At 38.5% G+C, this 15,550-nt stretch overlaps 1 pseudogene; it reads right to left on the bottom strand.

The window, feature by feature from the left end:
- Positions 1-12,556: 12,556 nt before the first annotated feature.
- Positions 12,557-14,026, bottom strand: LOC120878819 (annotated as a pseudogene).
- Positions 14,027-15,550: the final 1,524 nt, after the last annotated feature.

The raw sequence follows: 15,550 nt of genomic DNA on the forward strand, positions 1-15,550 counted from the left end.
TTTTTCTTCAAACTTTGAGATCAAAATGTAAACTCTACTCAGTGTGTCAGCATTTACATTAAAATGAATTTTTCACTCATGGGAAAAGTTTTAATTAAGTGCATTTAAAAGTTTGGAAATCAACAGGACATGTTTGTGAAAAATTTAAATGTTTCTTTCACTACTTGGTTTGGAATAAAATAGGAAACAGGGGGGAAAAGTATTCTACCCAGGAGAGAAGTCCTTCTTCTGCCTATCAAAAGAGCTATTAAATATGGGGACTTCCCAGGTAGCACTAGGATAATGAACCCACCTGCCAATGCAGGAGACATAAGTGATGCAGGTTGGATTCCTGGGTCAGAAAGATTCCCCTGGAAGGGGAAATGGCAAGCTGCTCCAGTATTCTTGCAAGGAGAATCCCCATGGACAGAGGAGACTGCCAGGTTACAGTCCATAGTGTTGCAGAGAGTTGGACACGACTGAAGCAACTTAGCCTGCATGCATATACCAATATAGTCAGTTCCCCTCTTCTGAAACAGAAGAAATGTCCGTTTTCTACCAAATGTTGTTGCTCTCTTTGTACTCAAGATTCCATCCTATTTCAGCATTCAAGATTCCACTTTTATTTTTTATTTATTTATTTATTTATTTTTTATTTTACTTTACAATTCTGTATTGGTTTTGCCATACATTGACATGAATCCACCACCAGTTCTTTCTATCCTGCATCATTAATTTCTTCCTTTATGCTTGGTTATTCTCCAAAATACATGTTTCTCCTAATAGCTCTCATTTTATTTATTTTTAAAGCATATATTAGAAACTTTCATCCTGCCAGGGAAGTTTCCTTCCTTTAAAATCTCTGTCCATAAAATCTGTCCATGTCTCTTCTAACAATCATATGTTAGAAGATATATGAAAGATATACAGCAAGATATATGAAAGCCGTTTCATATCTCCTTAGATGAGGTTTTTCCTTGAATATCTAAGGTAAGAACCTGCCGTTGCTTTCTATTGTGTCTCATGGTGAATGTTCTTTATGTTACCAATCAAAATCTGAACACACTGTAGTTATTTTTTAACTTTATATTAATAGTTTAAATTTTTTCTTTGAGAAAGTAGTGTGTAGGCTCTTCGAGGCAGATCCTTTAATTCTCATTCATCCTTGTATTTTAAAATCCTAACAGAACTCAGAACAAAATACGTACTTAACATGTATTTATAGAATGAATGCAAGATCTATACCAGTTGCTATGGAAAAACTAATAATCAACCCTAAGTAATGGTGCAAAGGAGCAAAAAGTCTTGTTGCCACTTGCATTTTTCTATTCTTCATTCTTTCTTCTAAATGCCTTGTACCCTTTTGCTCTTTCACTGTAATATTCTAACCAGTATCTTTCCCTTTAGACAGACTTTATTGTCCAAATTAATCACTTACTTCAATAATTACTCAATTCAACTAGTCCATGCATGTTTTAGAGAATGTTGTTGAATTCATAATAAGGCAACAATTAACATTTGTATTTTCTTCCTTGACTCTTTTCCAAGTACATCTTAAGTTTTTCAAAGGAACAATCATATTATGGTTGTGGGAGCCAGGAAATCAGGCGCTGATTCTCCAAACATCTTCACTAATTTCCAGAGATCTGTTTCACTGTCCCCAAAACAACTTTTATCACTTCTTTCTATACCATGTCACATCAGTTTTGAGTACTGATGTTAAATTTTCTACAACCTTTTCATCGTCTTTACCTTTCAACTTCTTCTTCTCCTGTTTTTCTCATCTGTTATTAATGGGCCATCATCTATCTGTATCATAAAAGACCACCACCATCACATGACTTTATTGCTCACGGGATAAAAGGGTTATCCACTTCTGGTACCTCTGCATATTTAGTCACCAAATGTCAATCCTACCTGCAAAATAACACGAGGTCCATCCATATTTTAAAATTTACATTTTCATGTGTTTTATCTTGAGAACCTTCAACTTCTCTCTTCCATACAATTCCTTCTCCAAACAGCTAATATGATCCCCCTGCTAAAATGCCAATTTTCAATCTATCTCCACATATAACAAGAAAATAATCTGCTAAGGATCTAACTTTTGCCTTTCTTCTCAAAGTAAACTCTTTGCCAAATAGAGACTATGACCATTATAATTTAAAAATCAGTTTTATTGAGCATTTACTGCATTCTACGTGGCATTCTACCAAATAAGCTTATTTATTTCTTATAATAACACACTAAGGAAAAGGTACTATCATTAAAATAAATTTTAAAGTGAAGACTAGATATGTTAAGTAATTTTCCCACACTTTATGGTAAAGAGAGCCAAGATTCAAATACAGGCTAGACTGCCTCCAGAGTTCATATTCTGGTTAAAAAGGTTTTTTTAGTTGAAATATATTTGACATATAACTGTGTAATTTCAAGGTATACAACTTGTGGATTGGATACATGTATATACTGCAGTATGATTGCCATTGTAGCTTTAGCTATCACCCCTATGATATCACCAAGGGCTTCCTTGGTGGCAGGAGACTCAGGAGATGTGTGTTCGATCCCTGGATTGGGAAGACCGCCTGGAGAAGAAACCGACGACCCACTCCAGTATTCTTGCCTGGAAAAATCCCATGGACAGAGAAGCCTGGTGGCCTCTGGTGGCCCTGGTGACAGTCCATGGGGTCGCAAGAGTCACACAACTTAGCGACTAAACAAGCACCACTGCCTATGACATCACATAGTTATCATTTCTTAGCTACCAAACTCTACAGTGTCTTGCTATTTCCATGTTAAACAAACGAAAAAAGACTGTGTTGGCTCTTGTCTATATCATCACTGAGGTGCAAAAAAATCTGAGGCTTAAAGAGGGTAGATAAATCTCTCAAATTCGCAAGTCTAGTTAAATTATAAGGTGACCCTGAACCCAGGCTACTCTGCATCCATCTTGCTGCCCCTTTTCTGCCCTTGGACTTTCTGGTTCCTAAGATGAGATGGACAGCCCCACAAACACTCCATCTTCCAGCATTTTCTTGATCACAGACTGCAGTTAGAGGCCTTTGTTAAATGCCTTGGGCTATACTTGACAATATTCAAGAAAGGAATGATGCTGAAGAAGAATGCTGGCTACTTCCTTCTCTCCAAATGCCATCCCTACCAGCAGTTTAAAGTCAATCTGGGAGAACATCAAATCTAGGCAATTTTCTTTTGAACTATGAAGAGAAAAACATTAATTTGTATGAACTCAAGTATGTGATTAAAGCATGAAATTCTTTCCAGTTGTGATTATGTAAAAGGTTTGAAATGAATTAGTCTCCATACCACATTAATGTAGTCATCCCAAGGCCCGATAACTGGGAACACTTCAATGGCTCAAGTGCACCCATGAGTAGTTACCCAGACTGCATGTAGATTCAGAAACAGCCTCTATTTCGAGTGAAGATCAAGAGGCGCTGAAATTTGATAGGACATTGTCATTCTAAGTTGGATGGCAAATGCTTTAATACTTAACACAAACTACAACTCTAAAATTCATTTACTTTCTTCCTCGAAGGCATAGAGTGTCAGAAAATATTTTAGACATTCCTTACACTGAAAAAGAAGTAAACTCAGCTGAACATATCTTTGGGCTAAAAAATTAACATGCACATTTTTTTGCTGTTGTTGATCACATACTGTATTATTTCAAATAAACAATATTAAAACAGTGTGCAAACGTTCTAACCCAGGGTTACATGAATAATCAGCTAATTCTGAAAATACACTTCTTACAAGTAGCTATGAATCTTGAAAATCCTTTGGAACAATGGATAAAAATACATACATTTATAGTACCTAAACATCCTCTATCTTGGTAGAAAAATGGTAGAAAAACAATCTCTCATGTTGAGTCCTGGCCAACTCTTTGTGACCCCATGGACTGTAGCCCGCCAGTCTCCCCTGTCCATGGGATTTCCTAGGCAAGAATACTAGAATGGGTTGCCATTTCCTCCTCCAGGGGATCTCTCTGACCCAGGAATTGAAACTGGGTCTCCTATATCTCCTGGATTGGCAGGAAGATTCTTCACCACTGAACCACCGGGGGAAGCCCAGAAAGACAAACTTAGCTATTATAATTGGCACAGACAGATATTCATTCTATAAATATTTAGACTCTGACAGTCAAAGTGTGTAACTGAGAAGAGAAAAGCCCGGTCCAGATAATGAACTGAATAAACTAGAAAGACATAAACATAAGCAAGGCAGTTTCTTTATTGTATTATGTTTTATTTACTTATAGATACCATACATCAATAAAGCCACAGGTGTCCATCTCCCACTAGGCTGTCACTGGAGAGTTTATCTTTCTAGCTCTTCAATTTCTACAATAAAATTATTCAAATGATAAACTCATTTCACTTTTATTAACTAGAAAGTAATTTAATATGGACAATTTGAATAATTCTTTCAGAAAATATATCTTTTATGACAGATCTGTTGCTTGGAGTGTTAGGGTCTGATAAATGACAATCTAAACTGTTATTACTCATTTCAAAATGGTCAAAGGCAAGCTTTAGCTCTATCAAGCTGAAACCTTCCTTACTTTAATAATTCCCCCATTAAGACCCAAACATAATCATGCCAATTCCAAAGGCAGAATATATGAACAGACCAATCTGTTTAAAATAGTACTCCTGCTGGGAAAACACAAGAAGATTAGGGGGAAAAAATCTCTACTCGAAGAAAAGGCAAATAGCAAAAATAATGAGCTTTAAAGTTAGAGACAGAGAAAAACTCTCTCCAAAGATAATATAGACATCTATGTATGTACAGCTTTGGGGGAAAAGAATTCAGAATAATCTCTCAAGAAAAATAATAATTACACAATTGTTGTTAATGGTAATAAAAAAACTTTTAAAAATAAAATCTTGAAACATATATTTACTGTTATGGATGCCATGTTGTATCTCAGTATTTTTTCTTTGCTATAAGTGCTATTAAAGTAATGTGATAAAAAAAATTGTTATTGTTGCTCAGTCACTCAGTCACATGACCAACAGGTCACTGACTCATCATGACCCCATGGACTGCAGCATGACAGGCTTCCCTGTTCTTCACCGTCTCCCAGAGTTTGCTCAAACTCCTGTCCATTGAATTGGTGATACCATCCAAGCATCCAAATCTCTGTCAAGCCCTTGTCCTCTGGCCCTCAATCTTTCCCAATATCAGGATCTTTACCAATGAGTTGGCTTTTCACATGAGGTGGTCCAAGTATTGTAGCTTCAGCTTCAGCACCAGTCCTTCCAATGAATGTTCAGGGTTGATTTTCTTTAGGATTGACTGATTTGATCTTCTTATTGTCCACGGGACTCTCAAGAGTCTTCTCCAGCTCCATAGTTTGAAAGCATCAATTCTTTGGTCTTCAGCCTTCTTTATGGTCCAGCTCTCACATCCATACATGACTACTAGAAAGACCATAGATTTGAATATATGGATTTTGTCAGCAAAGTGATGTCTTTGCTTTTTAACTCACCGTCTAGATTTGTCATGGTTGTCCATCCAAGAAGCAATCGTCTTCTGATTTCATGGCTGCAGTCACCATCTGCAGAAATTTTAGAGCCCAAGAGGATATCTATCACTGCTTCCACCATTTCCCCTTCTATTTGCCATGAAGTGATGGAACAGGATGCCTTGATCTTAGTTTTTTTAATGTTGAGTTTTAAGCTGACTTTTTCACTCTCCTTCACCTTGAAGAAGCTATCTCTTTAGTTCCTCTTCACTTGCTGCCATTAGAGTGGTATTATCTGCATATCTGAGGTGGTTGTTGACATTTCTCTTGGCCATCTTGATTCCAGCTTGTAGCTCATCCAGCCTGGCGTTTTGCATAATGTTCTCTGCCTATAAGTTAAATAAATAGGGTGACAATAAACAACTTTGTCATACCCCTTTCTCCTTAATAAACTTTTATTCCAATTTTCTGCTCAAATGAAAATCTCTATAACAACAGTGACAGCACAGTTACTGCTACAAAATGTTTTAATATCGTGATATTAACATGATATCATGTTTTTGTGTTATTCAGTTCAGTTCAGTTCAGTCACTCAGTTGTGTCCAACTCTTTGTGACGCCATGGACTGAAGCATGCCGGCCCTCCCTGTCCTTCACTATCTCCTGGAGTTTGTTCAAACTCATGCCCATTGAGTCAGTGATGCCATCCAACCATCTCATCGTCTGTCGTCCCCTTCTCCTCCTGCCTTCAACCTTTCACAGCATCAGGGTCTTTTCTAGTGAGTCAGTTCTTCGCATCAGATGGCCAAAGTATTGGAGTTTCAGCTTCAGCATCAGTCCTTCCAATAAATGTTCAGGACTGATTTCCTTTAGGATGGACTGGTTGGATCTCCTTGCAGTCCAAGGGACTCTCAAGAGTCTTCTCCAACACCACAGTTCAAAAGCGTCAATTCTTCAGTGCTCAGCTTTCTTCACAGTCCAACTCTCACATCCATACATGACCACTGGAAAAACCATAGCTTTGACTAGACGGACCCTTGTTGGCAAAGTAATGTCTCTGCTTTTTAATAAACTATCTGGTTTTGTCATAGATTTTCTTCCAAGGAGTAAGTGTCTTTTAATTTCACATCTGCAGTCACCATCTGCAGTGATTTTGGAACCCCCCAAAATAAAGTCTGTCACTGTTTCCACTGTTTCCCCTTCTATTTGCCATGAAGTAATGGGACCAGATGCCATGATCTTAGTTTTCTGAATGTTGAGATGTAAGCCAATTTTTTCACTCTCCTCTTTCACTTTCATCAAGAGGCTCTTTAGTTCTTTGCTTTCTGCCATAAGGGTGGTATCATCTGCAGGTTTTGTGTTATTATCTTATCACAAAAGTTACTATCTTAACACAAAAGATATTTTGTATTATTATCATGCAAGCGCTATCTCCTGGAGGAGAAAATGGCAATCCACTTGCCTGGAGAATCCCATGGACAGAGGTGCCTGGTGGGCTACAGTCCATGGGGTCACAAATTGTTGTACTTGACCTAGTACATACATACACACATGCATACAGTAGAAATTTTTAATACCAATATTGGAGATGTAGATATAATTATTTTTATTTTACAAACAGAAAAATGAGGCATATATATTTCAAGATACATGTGAATGGCCCGCAGCTAGCAGGTGGTAAAATGAAAGTTCTAACTGATGTTGGAAAAGTTCAAATATCAAGTCAAATGAAGTTTTGTAAATGAAGAATTGTAAAACTGTGTTTTACAAAGATTTTAGGAACCAAGATTCTGCTTTAACATACCTAGGCAGTGTCTTTTATCCTCAGATTCAAAGACAATACCTCTATTGCAGGGAGCAAGATAGAAGAAAAATCAAAATGACACATTTTTATCTCATTGATGAGAAAGTAATCACTATTACAGGTTGAATTGGGTTCCTCAAAATTCATATGTTGTCCTAATTCTTGGTACCTCAGAATATGACTTCATTTAAAACTAGAGCTATTCATCATTGCTTATCAGCCTTTTGTCTAAGATCAAGTGTAGTATGGCTTCCCTCATAGCTCAGTTGGTAAAAAGTCTGCCTGCAATGTAGGAGATCCTGATTGGATTCTTGGCCAGTAAGATCCACCAGAGAAGGGAGAGGCTACTCACTCCAGTATTCTTGGGCTTCCCTTGTGGCCCAGCTGGTAAAGAATCTGCCTGCAATATGAGAGACCTGGGTTCAATCCCTGGGTTGAGACGAATCCCTGGAGAGGGGAAAGGCTATCCACTCCAGTATCCTGGCCTGGAGAATTCCATGGACTAGACAGTCCATGGGGTTGCAAAGAGTTGGACACGACTGAATGAGTTTCACTTAACTATTCATCATCTACTCAATGGACATGAATTTGAACAGACTCCAAGAAGCCTGGCGTACTGCAGTCCATGGGGTCGCAAAAGAGTTGGACATGATTTAGCGAATGAACAACAAATGCTAATTTTAGAGTTTCATAACAAGGATGAAACAATGTGTAAGTATTAAATTGCAGTACAAATTCTGTTAGTTATAGATTTGATTTCTATCCGAGCAGCTGTCCATGTACATTAATGGCACTTTGGGATTTTTGGTTTTAGATGATAAAATAAAGCACACATCTGTGTTTATGGGTAAAAAATAAAATAAAACTAGAGCTATTGAAGATATAATTAGTAAAGAGGAGGTCACATTGGAGTAGGGTAGACCCCTGAGCCAATATGATTGGTGTCTCTCTTTTCTCTTTTTTCTTTTTTAAACTTATTTGTCAGCATTCAGTCTTGTGGCATGTGAGATCTTTGTTTTGGTGCACGGGCTTAATTGCCCCGTGGCATGTGGGATCTTAGTTTCACAGCCAGGGATCAAACCCACGCCCCCTGCATTCCAAGATGAATTCTTAACCACTAGAACACCGGAGAAGTCTCATGATTAGTGTCTTTATAAAACCATGCAATGCACAGAGCCAGGCTTGAATACAGGGAGGACACTGCATGAAGACTGGAGCTAAGCTGCATGAACCAAGGAACTATCAGATGCTAGGAGAGATGCCTGGGACAGACCTTTCCTAGCAACTTCAGTAGGGGGATGGCCCCTGCAGACACCTTCCTCTTTGACCTCTAGCCTTTAGAACTCTGAAAAAATACATTTCTGTTGCTTAAGCCACTAACTTTGTAGTATTTTGTTAAGGTAGCCCTAGCAAATCAAACAGTAACACTTGAGGTAGTCTAGTAAAGTTTAGGATTTTTGGCTTTATGTGTAGCTAAAATTTTGAAAAAGAAAAAAATGATTACTGTAGAACAGGTAGTCTCTGACAAACTATGGCATACTTTGAGAAGCAGTCTCAATACTCAGCATTTCATGGATCTGTCACTATTAATTGTGAAAGGTATGTTGTTACATTATATATTATAAATACCTAGAAATAAATAATGCTAGCAATTTAATTATGATAGGTCATCCTTACTTCAGAGATATTAAATGTGAAAAAAAAGAAATGGGCATCTTAGAATCAATGAAATACAGTAAATATTCTATAGACAATTTAGTTATAACAGTAAACACAGAAAAGAAATTGTTTACATGTGTTATAATTCAATAATTTACACCATAGCATATAAACATGACTTTTCTTATTACAAGATTTTAAAAATATATATAAGATAATCAGATAATAAAGGATATAAAAATGTCAATATGGATATTGATATAGATATAAATATATACAAATAATACTGTTCTTTAGTTAACTTTGTTCAAAATGCTTTCACTAGATTACTGAAATGCAGTATCAGTGGTATCATATATTCCCTTTAAATAAAAGTAATATTTGGTATCAGTTATGCTTATTCTTATAGAAAGCAGGAGAAGGGGACGACAGAGGACGAGATGGTTGGATGGCATTGTAGACTCAATAGACATGAGTTTGAGCAAGTTCCGGGAGATGGTGAAGGACAGGAAAGCCTAGTGTGCTGCAGTCTGTGGGGTTGCACAGAGTCAGAACAACTAAGCTACTGAACCACCACCACAACAAACGCTTATTCTGCAAAAGAAAGATAATTTGGAGTGGTGGTTTCATAAAAGAAATTTAATGCCCCTTTCTCTAGCAAATAAAAAATAATGGCACTGCTTCAATTGGGAAAAATAATAAGAGCACCTAATAAATGAGATGAAAACTGTAAAATTACCAAATGTAGTAATAATTTACTTCTTTTAAAAAGTTTGCTTTTATTTTCCTTTTCTCTATGAAACTCAGTCCCATTTACTTGAATTATTCTTCTCATTATGTATTGGCTAAACTTCTTCAGAAGCAACTGGGATTTTTCATTTTAGTCCCAAAGGAAAGTTTTAATTGCATGTTGCCATGACAAGTTGAATTAGTAAGACATATATTACTAGATAATTCCACAACTCTCTAATTTTAGAGGGTCTTATCAAGAAAGCCACTTTCTTTAGATGTAACTGAGATCTAAAAAATGCTAAGCATCTGTTTCACAATTAGCAAGGAACAATGTAAGGATGAGTTCACTTGCTCAACCAGGGATAGAGAAAGGAAGCCAGAGTCTCCCACTGTGCAATCTTTGATGATTTTACATATATGAACCGATAACTGAGCTTGATGCAGCAACTGACCTGTGAAACAGCACTGATTATTAATATTAATTACTATTACAGTATTTAGAATATCCCCATAATATTACAGAACACAATAAAAACAATTTGAGATTCAATTACATCAATGAACAGCTAAAACATTAGTAAAGCTATTAGCTAACACAAAGAAAAAAATGTTTAAAGTCTAAAGAAGGCATTTGCAAGCCAAGGAGCTGGGCTTCTCATCAGTCTTGCTGGGGCAAACACGTTAAGGGGGAGGTTGTGTCAAGTTGTGACAATCATTTCAGTAAAGGGAGGGGGTGGGGAACAGCTAAATGTGTTTAGCAAAATGAAGTGTTAATTCATTTTAATAATTTAAATGAATTTAAATATTAATAAATCAGAAAGAAGATAGATAGAAACAGGGACACTGGAAGTGTAGAACAACTTAACAGCTCTAGACAACATGATATTCATCAGCAGCAGAATTTCATTTCATGCAAGAGATTGAAATCATAAAGTTATTATCAAAGTTTTTGTCCTTGTGCCTTCAAGGAGTCAAGAAATTAAGAAAGAAATTATCTTCTCCAGTTTTTTAATAAGCAACTTCAGTTTTTAAAATACCAACAAAGAACAAATGCAGCAAAAGTTCTTTTGGCACCTGGCCTATCAGAGAACCTCTTCCTACTTTCTGAGTAGCTCAGTCTTAGCTCCCATTTTCTTTAAAGATAATCTAAAATGCTAACTGTTTTGTGTGTTCTTTGCTGATCTCCATGAGCAAATACACTCTACCTAAATTAGTGGCTCCCAACCTTTTTGGCACTAGGGACTGGTTTTGTGGAAGACAATTTTTCCACAAACTGGGTGGGAGGGGTGGTTTGGGGATGATTCAAGCACATTACATTTGCTGTGCACTTTGTTTCTATTATTATTACATCGGCTCCATCTCAGATCATCAGGCATCAAATCCTGGCAGTTGAAGACCCTGCTAAATGGTACTTTTCCAATTGTACTTCGTCTCAGAGATCACTTAAATGCTTAACTTACCTATATTCTGGGCTTCCCTGGTGACTCAGTGAAGAATCTGCCAGCAAACCAGGAGACTCAGGTTCAATCCTTGCTTTGGGACGATTCCCTGGAGAAGGGAATGGCATCCCACTCCTGTGTTCTTGCCTCGAGAATTCCATGGAAAGAAGAGCCTGGCGGGATACAATCCATGGGGTCCCAAGGAGGCAGACATGACTGAGCAACTAACACATTAAGGAGTTAACATATTTTCCTATGAAGGGCAAGTGTTTTAGTCTTCACTGGCCATTTAGTCTCTTTCACAGATGCTCAACTCTGCCATTTTACTATAAAGCAACCACAGACAACACACAAATGAAGGAACCTGGATGTGTTCCAATAAAACTTTTTATTTACAGACATTGCAATCTGAATTTCATATAATTTCACATGTCATGCAGTATTATTCTTCTTTTGATTTTATTCTCAACCATTTAAAAATGTAAAAATGCTTCTTCACTCACCATCCATGCAAAAACAAGTGGCAGGCCAGATTTGGTCCACAAACTGTGTTTGTTTGTACATTGTGTTCTGGACTACGGGTTCAGTAAGATGAGGCATCTCCTAACCTTATCGATATCATCCCTGCAGTACTTAATAAGTGCTTCTGTGAGAATTTGTCAAAGTGAACACTGGCATCATAGAGACAAGAAGCAGTGAATACAAACAAAACGTAAAGTTCACCTTTCTGCCTTCCTCCTGTCTTCCTCCTCGGAATATCTTTAAGGGAATCCTCTATTATTCTCTTTCATACTTTTCTGTTCTTTTCAACTAAGTAGTTACCAACATAGTTAATTATGGATTTATTTGTAAGTTTTCATGTTTATTGCTATATTGATTTCTATCAATGACATGATAAACTATCATAAATGTAATGACTTTGAAAGCAATACATATTTTCATCTGCTTCCACAAGTCATTAGTCAGATGGGCTTGGTTGGGTCTCTGCTTAGAGAATGTCACAAGGCTAAAATCAAGGAGTCTACAGGACTGTGTTCCTTTACAAAAACTCGAGAGTCTACACGACAGAATCTGCTTAGAAGCAGACTTTTCTTCCATGAAGGGCAAACGTTTTAGGCTTCCCTGGTCATTTAGTCTCATGTTGGCTGAGTTGAGTTCCATGCAGCTATAGGACTGAAGTCCCATTTCTTTGATGACTGTTGGCTTATTCTCAGCACATAAATTTGACTGCATTCCTTGACTCATATTCCCTATGCCTCTAAAGCCAGTAACTGTGGATCAAAATCCTTTTCATGCTTCATCTCTCCTTCCTTTTCTTCAGCTCCTCATCTCCCTCCAACTTCAACCAAGAAAGGGTCTCTGGCTTCTATTTATTTAGTTTTTCCTTGATGACTGATCTGTTTTATTTATAACAATGTTAGATGCAGCTTGCTTGTACCTCAAATATTACACATTAAAGTGCAACAGGCTGTCGAGTCTTGCATTTCTTGTGAAGTGGGAGGCAGTTTCCACCCTCACATAGGTCAGCAACACCACGATGTCCACCCTTGTGCTCGTGTGTGTAAGAGGGTGACAAGACTACGACAGCCGGATGTTCCAAGAGGATGGCCCAGGGCTGTGGCTCCTCCTTCAGTGTTGACCTTCTCTGGGTTTAAACCAAGTTCTTTAGCTATTGCAACAGACAGGGCTGCAAAGGCTTCATTGATTTCAAATACATCAGCATCCTCCAGTGACCACCCTGCTTTTGCAACAGCTTGCTTTATTGCTGGAATTGCTCCTATTCCCATAATGGAAGGCTCCACATCTGCTTGTGCCCAAGAAGCTATCTGTGCTAAGGGTGTGAGCCCACAGTTGCCAGCTTCAGACCTCTTCATAAGAACCACTACTGCAGCACCATCATTCATTCCTGAAGCATTAGCCGGTGTGACTGTTCCCGTTCCATCCATAAGGAAGCAAGGCTTTAGCTTAGACATGGCTTCCATGTTGCTCCCATGGTGAGGAAACTCATGTTTTAACTTCAGTAAGACCTTTTTTCCCTGGTGGCTCGATAAAGAGTCTGCCTGCAATGCGGGAGACCCGGGTTCGATCCCTGGGTCAGGAAGATCCCCTGGAGAAGGAAACGGCAACCCACTCCAGTCTTCTTGCCTGGAAAATCCCATGGATGGAGACTGGTAGGCCACAGTCCATGGGGTCGCAAAGAGTCAGAGAAGACTGAGCGACTTCACCTCAAGAACTTTTTTTAGAAGATACAAAAACGGGTACGATGTCTTTGTCAAAATGTCCGGCCTTCTGTGCATTCTCTGTCTTGTTTGGGGACAGCACTGCAACCTTGGCCTGGTCTTCTCTACTCACTTGCCATTGTTTGGCCACATTTTCGGCTGTAATGCCCATATGATAGTTGTGGAATGCGTCATTGAGCCCGTCACAGAGTATGCGGTCGGTCAGTGGTTTTTCCCCAATCTTGACTCCCGTCCTCAAGTGAGCCAAATGAGGAGCCTTGCTTATATTTTCCATGCCTCCTGCAACAATGCTGGAGTGTCCTATCCTTATCGACTGGGCTGCGAGCACACGGCTTTCAGACCTGACCTACATACAGATCATTTGGCAGCTGCACACTGGAACAGAGTAGGGGATTCCTGCACCCACACTGGCCTGTCGAACAGGGTTCTGCCCACAGCCTACTGCCAAAATGTGTCCAAATATGACCTCCGAGACCTCTTCGGGAGCCACAGCGCCCTTTTCAGGACCTTTCTGATGACAGTTGAGCCCAGGTCATGGACAGGAACGGTGGATAGGGCACCATCGAAAGAGCCTATGATGGTGTGCGCTGCGGAGACAAGGACCACTGGGCCCGAGTCTGCTCTCATCCTGCCGCACTACCGCCTCTCTAGCAGCTACTGTGGGCCCCAGGGCAGCCGGCTTAGTGCTGGCTTTTTTTTTTTTTTTTTAATTTTATTTTTTTACTTTACAATACTGTATTGGTTTTGCCATACATTGACATGAATCCACCACAGGTGTACATGAGTTCCCAACCCTGAACCCCCCTCCCACCATCCTCCCCATATCATCTCTCTGGGTCATCCCAGTGCACCAGCCCCAAGCATCTTGTATTCTGTATCGAACCTAGACTAGCGATTCGTTTCTTACATGATAGTATGTGCTGGCTTTTAAAGTTTCATGTAATTAAATGTTCTTATAGTCTAGGGTACTATCTCCATGTCAAGATCAGTAACTTTAACTACATCTGCAAAGTTCCTTGGCCATGTAATACAGCACTGTTATAGGTTTCAAGGGTGAGTGCACAGAAGGAGGCATTATTCATATACCACAAAAAACCAACCATCACTGTAAGTTTCATGAACAAAGGCCCCATCTTTTTTTATCATTGTTGCATATCCAATATGTGACATGCTTGCCATACACATAATAATGGCTCAATAAATATATCTTGAATCAAAGAAAGAATAAGTGAGCAAAGGAATGAGTGAATATGTGGATCTAGAGTTTAGTAGAATGTTCTAACATTGAATCAAACATTTAGGAACCTTGAGTGTATCTATGGGTCAGTGGTTAACAAAAGCACAGATTTTCACTTCAGGAAAACATGGATTCAAGTTGGTAGTTTAATTGTCGCTTATTAACTGAGTACCAAGGATCTCTGTGCCACAGTTTCTTCATATGAAAAATGGGAAATCAAAACTCTGTCTAAACGTTTTGCTGAGGATCAGATATATATGGCTGTGTATCTAGTTCCTGGATATTACAGTGCCTAGCTCATAGTAAGCACTTACTTTATTATAGCCATTATAAATGTTACAGGTATTTCAAGGTCTAGGTAGTTGATGGAATTAACTGATTTGGGAAGAAATGGAATAGAGGAGAGGGGGAGGGAGGGGAGAAGGGGAGGGTTGGGTCCAGGAGATGGAAGGGAAGAGAAAGGTCTCAGCAAAACACTGTAACTTAGCAATATTTAAGAAGCAAGTAACTAAAAGAAGTAAGAACCAGTAGTTAAAGATGCAAGAAAGATAGAGAAGAGCACAGTCTTGGAAACAAAAGTAGAGGAGGAACTTGAAGGACAGAGTCACTAACAGTTTCAAATACGAGGACAATATCATGTAATGTAAAAATTGAAATGAGTCCATTATATTATTGGATAAAGATGTCAGTGGTGACCCAGCAAGGAAGGTTTGGTGAAATATTAAGGAAGACATTCAAATGTAGCAGTTTGAAGGAGAAATGGAAAAAGAAGGAATGAGAAAGCAGAAATGGAATGAAAAAGCATGGTCTATTCTTTCCAGAAGTTTGATGTTGAAGGAAAAAAGAAAGATGAGCCATAATTTGGAGAAAAGGCTTGATGTAAATGGGAATTTGGGGTGCACATGTATTTATTTTACTGTCCTTCACACCTTTCTTACCACAGCTTTTCAATCCCGTTCCTCTCTATCTT

Source organism: Oryx dammah, unplaced genomic scaffold (assembly GCF_014754425.2).
Source record: "Oryx dammah isolate SB20612 unplaced genomic scaffold, SCBI_Odam_1.1 HiC_scaffold_19, whole genome shotgun sequence".
In the NCBI taxonomy this organism is placed as follows: Eukaryota; Metazoa; Chordata; class Mammalia; order Artiodactyla; family Bovidae; genus Oryx; species Oryx dammah.